The 8,793-nt window shown below is 39.8% G+C and overlaps 1 protein-coding gene across 1 annotated transcript in view; it reads right to left on the reverse strand.

Moving 5' to 3' along the window:
* EHF (ETS homologous factor) overlaps positions 1–8,542 on the reverse strand; it is a 36,024-nt gene extending 27,482 nt beyond the window's left edge. The window contains exons 1-2 of the mRNA XM_015863598.2: positions 8,423–8,542; positions 6,301–6,523 (exon numbers count right to left, since the gene is read on the reverse strand). The gene's annotated coding sequence lies outside the window, so the exon portion shown is untranslated. The remainder of the gene's footprint in view (positions 1–6,300; positions 6,524–8,422) is intronic.
* Positions 8,543–8,793: the final 251 nt, after the last annotated feature.

Here is an 8,793-nt window from a genome sequence, read left to right on the forward strand (position 1 = left end):
CGATCCTGGTCTTGCTATTCCACCCAGTGCTGGAATATCACTACCTCCTCATTTCTTTTCTTTCCATTTTCTTTCTTTTTACTCTTTTACTTTTGCATTCTATTTGATCAGACTGGCTGACATGGCTAATGAAGCTTCTTCTCGGAGACCACGAAAGGCCTATAGCCAGTGAGACAGACAAAAACAGCATCTCCAGCTCTCTATCCATGGCACAAAAATGCCAGGTCCTCCAGCAGCTGTGTGCTGGGCTGAAGGACAGAGACTGGAGGAGTCAGAAGCAAGGAGAAAAGCTCCATTCTGTCTCCGTTCCATCAGAACTTTTTGTTCCCCTCTGTCTGTATTTCATTTAGTCCTTGAGCTAGCTGAAACAGTTTCCACCAACAAAACCAATGAATATATTTCAAGGTTCTTTCAAACAACTATTTTCTTCTAAAGGAAGCTCACTACCACCAGACTACCAACTTTAACATTTTTAATACCATCTAAGCTATACCAACTAGAATATTTTAGGAAGGGGGAGTTAGCAGAGATCCTTATATATCCTTTCTCGTATCCTTATAAAAGCTGTTTCCAGGTTTTTCAATATCAAAGATGCATTGTATCATAAGGCAGGCTAACACTCTGGTGCTAAATTTGTACAAACCTCATTAGCTTTTCACATAATATTAGCATCAATTGTTAACACCGAGTCTCACATAGGTAGCTCATGCTTGGGCTGTTGGCGCAAGCAGCCCCTCGCTCACTGCAGGACAGCACGAGTCACCCATTTCTGCCCGCCGACAAAATACACCGAACACAAGTTACTTTACATTTTAAAGGATTAAATGAAGGAATTATTCAGACTATTGGACAAAACTGGCTGAATATAAGGCAAATATTTGAATATCTGCTTTTTAAAGTTGGGCAAGAAAGCCCATGCAGGAGATAAGGGATGTGCATGTGCACGTACTTTGTGCAGCATGTCTGAGTGTATGCCTATCGGGAGTGGCTGCAGACAGACTGAGAAAGATTTGCTGGATTGACTACAATTTGACTATCATCCAAAAACATTTAATCATTTGAGATTTTAAAGGAGGAAGATAAGTTTCTACCTGTTCTCGCACAGTATTAGAGCTCCATCAAAAGTCTTAGGGAGTGTAAAGATATCTACCAGTCCCTAAATGAAGGAAAATCTGTATCTGCTTCACTTTGTATATCACACTTTTGATAAGTCTCTAGGGATATCTCCTTCGTCTAATCACCTATTAAATCAGTCTTCTAAAACCTTTTTCATCTTACTCTGTCGGGGCAGTTGCCTGAGAACATTATGAGTGCACTCTGCTTCACATGAGTGGAGTGGCAGATCCCACTGCAAAAGAGATGAGAACAGCACCTTTAGTGTGTCAGAATTTGACTCCCTGATAAAGCCCCTTCGTGGCCATGCCAATCTATGAGACAGTTGCTTAACCAAGCATACTTTGAAAGTGCATCATCAAGATGCACGCTTCTACATTGTTGTGCAATAGTAATTACAAGTTTCAGTAAAAACCATTAAGAAAATTTGGGGGTAATCACTATATTGTGCATTCAGTCCCAATCCTGACCATAGCATCTCAGGCAGTTTTACACAAGATCATTAATAATAGAGCAATATAAATTAGTTACTGCTCACTGTAAGGTGAAAGAGAGAACCCAGAACCATTTTGAAACATATATATGTATGTACATATTTTTTATGATGGTGGCACCAGAGATCTGGACAACAGAGTATAATTTTACGCATAGAAGCCCAATCATTACAGACCTACGGCGGCTCAAGAAGCTTTTCTGGCTACAAATGATTGTGGACATAGGAAATAACTTAAGAGAATACATCACTATTTTTCCCTCTCTGATAGGCAGGATTTTTTATTTTATTCTTCATGTTTGCAGATCCTCCAAATAGAGTGGCTTTCTTTTCTCCACTGCAAAGCAATTCCTTTTCATTGCCCAATCTCTTTGGTCCATGACCAGTGGTTACCCAGCCCCAGCTAGCTGTTTTTTCTACTAGCTCTCATACTCTTCCCCATGGAGCGCATTTCACAAGATCACCAAAGGAATAGCTAATGATAACCATGTGCAATGTCGGCTTTTGGAAAGGGAGCCTCTGAGGGATATGGAGGCACGCAAAGTGCCAAGTGCCAGTTGGTTGCTCCACTGGCTACATGACTCCTTGTTTACTCATTCTCACCCATCTATAGGGCAATGACCAACAAACGTCCCAAGCATTTTCGGCATTCAGTGAGGGATTTGCTGTAAGCTGCACCCCTAATAAAGCTCAAAACATCTATCATACTAAGAAAAGACAGGTAACTTCTCCAGAAACCAAATTAATCCTTACTCTTCCACATGCCGCCTGTATGAACAAATACTTCATCATTTACTCTTTCTATCAGTTGTTTTACTCATGAATTTTGCAGTGTCCCTGCTTAATCAGAGGCTGAAGTACACACAAACTGCAGCATGGGCTGAAGGCGGCACCAGGAGAAGGAGCAGCAGACACCCGAGGTACCTTTAAGGTTGGCTATCCAATCTTTAAGGTTGACCGAAGCCAGTGGGTTTGCTGAAGATAGTGCTGGACATTTTTGGTGTCTCCATGAGTTTATGCTTAAAAGTTCAGCAATAACTAAGCTGCCAGACTGGACAAAAGACTCAACGAAACATCACAAACTGCGCAAGCTACAGAAATTGTTAGCATTTCTGTTCATTTCCTCATATGCAACAATGCCTTTATATTTGATTCTACCACATGCTAACACCATGTGTCATTAGCAATGACAACAGACAATTAAGTTTGTGACCCTTTTCTTTTTATGTGCTGTTTACCGCAGGAACACCTAGTCCTCAGCAAGAATACCTCCTTCACAACTGCAAGAAGGCTTATGAGAAAGAGAGCACTGTTAAGACCACCGGAGATCCCATAGAGGGTGGTCACACTACAATCAAAACAAGACAGGGTCATCCAACTATTTGTAGTTTCGTCTCAACACACTGACCAATTTTTAAGCCAGTTAGCTCTGTCTCACTGTCCTGGTACCACGGGCTGTTGCTCCAGTTCATGGAGGTGGCACTGGCTGTACTGCAGATAGAGCTTAGACAATTTTGTGTGAATTGAAGCACATCAACAGCAATAGAAAACATGTAACTAGACTCCACAAAGCAAACCCAGATAATGCTGCCATCAGTGGAAAATTTGCTGGGAGAAGATTGAATGATTTGGTGCCAACATTAAGTTAGACAGAGTAAGCAAGGGGTGAGCAAAGGAATAACAGTAAGCACTGATTCTGGAAAGGTGTCACGAACAGTTCTCCGAGCGCACAGCTGCAAAGTCATCTACCCTCCTTTTTAAGAGCTGATCATATATACTTCTTCAGCAGGTGTAGAAGTTAACCGTCCTAGATTTTTATTTTTGTTTGATTTGCTGTGGGAGAGGCAACTACAGACTAACACAACAGTCCTGTCTGGACAGAGACGCACCTATAGAAATCCTTCATTTTCCTCTCTAATCTCTCTTCATCTGTGTCTCCGGATGAATTTTCCTTTTTAGTTTGATCTCTCTCCATCGCAATTTGTTACCTCGCACCTCCCAGACAGAACAAGTACTGATTTTAACAGTAAAACTAGTTGGTAATGAAAAGAAGTGAAGTAAGTTCAGTTGGAGCCAAATTATTTAACTTTGCCTTAGTCCAGCTCTCCAACAGTTTTTACTATGTCTGAAAACTCGTAAGAACTTGAGAATATCTGAAGTAATATGACATTGTTGTGGCAATACCACAAGCAAACAATGACAAGCAAATATTTCCCATGTTAAAAAGACCACATTCAATTAACTGAGCTCACCCTGACTGGGATAATAAGAATTGCTACCGCCTTACAAACTGCTAAGTAGTGTTACCTAATTTATGCTGGTGAAGAAGCACAATTCTGCTCTGATACGGGTTTATTTAATACTGTCAGTTGGGAAAAATATACTCTTATTTTCTTGTGGGATTTATAATTGCTACTATGACTAGAAAAATAAAAACAAAATGCAAGCAAACTACATCAGCGCTATTAATGGTAACATCGTCTCTGCAGGTAGGACCGACATACAGAGGTGAGAAGGGGGCCTGGAGGACAATGACTCTACAAAGTCTCAATCATACTTTATAAACTTCTGATCCAGAACTTTAAGAATTCCACCTTCTGGGGGGGAAAAAACAAAATCACTTACGGTGGCAGAAACACAGATATATTGACTCATATTTTTTATGTGCTGGGCTTTGCTGCTCCTACTGCTCGTGACCACTCCTGACATCCGACTTTTACAGAGGAAGTTGAAAAATTAAAGGGAATCAGCAAAGAGATGAAAAGACAGAAAAACCAACAGTGGAACTAGCAAAGATTTTTCCATGAGATGGAGGAGTCTATGGAACTCAACACATTTGTCAAAGACAAGACTGATGGTGGACCTGTTCACAGCTACAAACAGCTACCACTGTAAGGAAACAGAAATTTGTGACCCAGGGGAATTCTGTGTTGGCTATCAGAAGATAACAAAACCCAGTGGCTGAATGTTGAAATTAGACCACGTCAGACTGAAAATGAGAAAATATTTTTAGAGGAACAGTATTTAAGCAGTTAATTTAAAAGTTCTGGTGAATTTCCCATTGTTGGACGTATGGGCTTTTTTTTCAAGTTTGGAAGTTTTCTAAAAAGATGAACTCTACTTCAAGCCCTCTAACTCTGAAAAATTCTGGGAAATCCTGCTGTTATCACTACAATCACTTCTGGTTTTAAAACCCGTAAGGGCTAAGAATTAAACTGCCATTAACTGTGATATTTGTTGGTAAAGTACCTTAATACTGCTGTTTTTCTAGTTTTAATTGCAACTGTTCTCTCTGGTTTCTACATTTGCATTAAATGTAAACCTGCTCTGTTTTTCAGCTCTGGTACTTTCTACAGTGCAAAAACGGATGTCAGAAAAGTGGCTTAAATTGCTACCCACAAATTTGCTATCAAAACAATGCTTAAAGGAGTGCTTTTTATTATTACTATCCCTCACAAATTTTCACAAATTACAGGAAATGCTGGTACAAGATAGCTATGCTTAATGCAGTGACAAGAGTACAAGTAAAATCAGTCAGTGAGACTTTTACCTCAAGGTTCATTCCGATCTTAACAAACCAGTTTTATTTCAGAAATGAACATGAAAAAAAAAAGGATAGTTGGATGTAACTTAGAAGAAAAGGTGATATATGTTTAGATGCAGTAATCTTACTACGGATAAGTAACTATAAAATATATATACACAAGAGCACCCGCTTAAAATGTCTCATGGGATGAAACACAAATATTCATCACAATGCCCATCACATATATTTTACACAATCATTCTAGATTTTGAGTAACTCTTTCCTTACACGCACTTCTACCATTCCTTAAACAGAATTTTTAAAGTATCTTTCTTGCTGTGTCTATACCTTAAGGGGCCAATTCAGGCTCTATTCAAATAAAATTACCATTGGAAGAGAAACAAATTAAACAAGCAAAGACACTGCAGGCCTCCGTTCAAACTGTATTTACCTATTCAGTACTTGAGCTCCCTTCTCTGGGGTGATTTAACTCAGAAGGGACTGAGAGTGACAATCCCCCCCTCACCGCTGGAGTTGCCAAGAGACTGCTTTGAGGACAGAGTTGGATGAAGTTATAAATTCTTTCAGTATTTGTCTGTCATCAGTACAATCACCATCAATACATCCTCCCAAACCACAGCAGAAACACCATCCCAGTGAAGGGTGTCTCTGGTATAACTCTCTAAGACTAGTGATAATGTCTACCTATTTGCCCCTTGCCTTACTGAACAGATGACCTCTCAGGGAACAACGGCAGCAGACTGTTGACACACAGAATTATTATTCTTAGAGATATCATAGTAACAAGGGTCCTCACAACCTTTGAGTAATTCTGAGGAAGCCAGTGTCTCAAGCGTGAGGTCAGTGACACTCTGCCTGAGTAGAGGTGTAGGAGATCTGTCCCCAATCAAACATAAACGCAACAAGATTATTTTAACATAAGAAAAGGTGCAAGTTCAAAATAGGTAAAAATAGAAGTATATACTGTAATGTTAAAAAAAAAAAAAAATGCCTTTTGATCTAACAAGCCTAGCTCCTGTTCCAGACTGGGAAGGGAGGGGCTCGGTAGGGTGGGCATGAGTCCAGCAGACAGCTCTTTTTTTTTTTTTTCTTCCATTGGTGTTAATTTAAAGGAAGCATATAAAAAATAATAACCCAAACACCTTACCTCATTTAGCTGCAGATTCTGGAGTGGAAATCCTTAACTGAGGCAATGGGAAGACAGTCTGAAGAATGGTAGGTTGGGTAAACACAGCTACTAGGTTATCTCTCCTAAAGACTCCCAGGAGTGAAGATAAATGGATGTGATATTAATTTTAAAACATTTTGCTGAACACTCAGGCAGCCAATGGGGAAATTCCTTAGGTCACTTCCTGTTCATTTGATTGGGTCTGCAACGACAACAACCAAGACGAGGTTGGGTACATTTGCATAAGGCCAGCTCAGTCCTCAGTATTCAAAGAGAACAGGTCTAACCAGGTTACACGTGTGGCTCCAGAACAAAAGAGAAACCTGGTAATGGATGAGGGATTGATTTCTTTGTAGTTGTTTTTTTAAGACCATCCCTTTTTTTTTTTTTTTTTTTTTTTAAAAGGAGGTTATTTCAGGTAGATAGGGAGATTATAATTAGAATGAGGAGAAGTGAAAAGCAGGTATGTCTTAACTTAAACTTAGTCTGGTAATAACATTAGAAGATGCATGGTAGAAAATAGCCCTGCTCTGCCAAGCAGATGGATTGGACAAGCCAATATTATGGACTTGATTCTTTCTTACACTTTGAGCTTCCTGTGAAATGAATGAGTCTCCATCGGGGGGAGTCTCTTGTTCTTCCAGCTTCTCTGGGTATGCAAGAGGAAAATAATAAAAAAAGAAAGGACAGAAAAATTACAAGCAAAATCTTTATGCATAAATAGGGATGAGTATGAAAAAAATAACTATATGAAGATCACTAGGGGGGAAAAATTGCAGGTGAGCGTCTGGTTTTACATTTATCTGCTTTAAGCTTCTTGATTCTTAGGGTTTTGACCAGCAAGGGAGAGATAAAACTTTTCTTAAGGCACTCCAGAGACCATAGGAGTCAGGCAAAATCTTTTTCTTTGCTCCTACAAGCCACAGGGAGGGCACTGGATTAGAGCCTTTCACTAATCCAGTCCTGACTTCAACTCTTGGCTGAGATGAAAAGCACAGAAAGGCTGTTTCCTTGTGAACTACCTGATCTCTACAGACACTTCTGAGAATCTGGTCTTGATCACGTGTGAATTACTTCAGCTTGCAATCAGCAACCTGAGCAAGAAATGAGGTACCTAAAATATGAATCCTCATCTATCTTTTTTTTTTTTTTTAAACATAATTTACTGACATAGGAAAGTTTCAAGGTTTCAAAGTTTGTATGCATAAGAATTGCTGAATATTTTTATTCCATGGTTCTTCAATTGTCTATACAAAATGAATTTTCCAGCTACTTTTCACTTTTGGTTCCAGGGCTCATCATAAATTACCCTATGAGCAGACACCAACAAGCACTCTCGGTGCTAGATTCACACACCACAGGGAGTGAATAGTCCTTCACATTCAGAGATACTATTAATCATTAAGCAGGACCATTGTCAGTGTAGAGGAAATATTTCAGCCACGTTACTTATTCTGAATCTGATTTGAAGATTAATAGTGGATCTCATTCTTGAGGAATGTCACCTTTGCTTTTATCATCCACACCAATGATATTAAAACCTAAGTTGGATTTGTTCAAACTAATACTGCGTGCCTGAACACAAGCGATGTCTGAGAAGATCCCATTGGTTTTCACCCAAGGTAAAGACAAGTTCCACAGCTGCAACTCTTGATTCCCACTTATAAAAGAAAGCTGACCCTGAGGAAAAAGGCAGCTGTACATTTCCATCTTGGGGAGCAGTACCATCTTGGAATTAAAACACCAAAGGCTAAGGACGTCAATGAAAACAGCTAGGCAACTGTTCAGAAGTCTCCACAAGTAGGTCAAGTATCTGTGAGGTTTCTCTAAGCATTCATGTCACTGAGTCTAAGTATTTGCATACCAGTTCATCCCATGAGTGAGCATTCATACTAAAGCTTTCATCATTAAATAATGTCTTATCATCATATCATCATATGAGTGATCAATCCACAGCAGGAGAACAGGAAAAAGTTAAGAAGCAAGCAAAGAATAAGAAAGTAATAAAGAGCAATCCCTTCCCTGGAATGACACCTTTAACAAGGAACCCACCATATCTTACACCACCCCACCGAGTAAATGCGGAAGATGAATGTCTCACCACAAGCTGCAGCAGTATCACAGAAGATATGACCACAGGATCTCAACATAGCTACAGATATCAGGCTTTTCCTTCTCTAAGTAAGGGCACAAGCAAAAGTGGCAGAACTTAGATTCAAATACGGTACTTAGACTGGTATGTCACTTTCTGTGTGTGTGGCTGCAAGCCTTTTCTGTCTCAGCTCCCAAGGGCAGAGACAGCTCTGGTTGCTAAGGCCCAGAATACTTCCAGACAGACAAAAAAGCACATTGTACCAACAGGTCTGGGCAAGGTGAGGCTAACTTGGCCGGCATACCAGCATGCATTATTTAGTAGTGTTCTATTTTCAAAGGCAGGGTGCCACACAGGGTGGTGGCTTCTTAAATTTACTG

The sequence above is a fragment of the Coturnix japonica genome, chromosome 5 (assembly GCF_001577835.2).
Source record: "Coturnix japonica isolate 7356 chromosome 5, Coturnix japonica 2.1, whole genome shotgun sequence".
NCBI classification, from domain to species: Eukaryota; Metazoa; Chordata; class Aves; order Galliformes; family Phasianidae; genus Coturnix; species Coturnix japonica.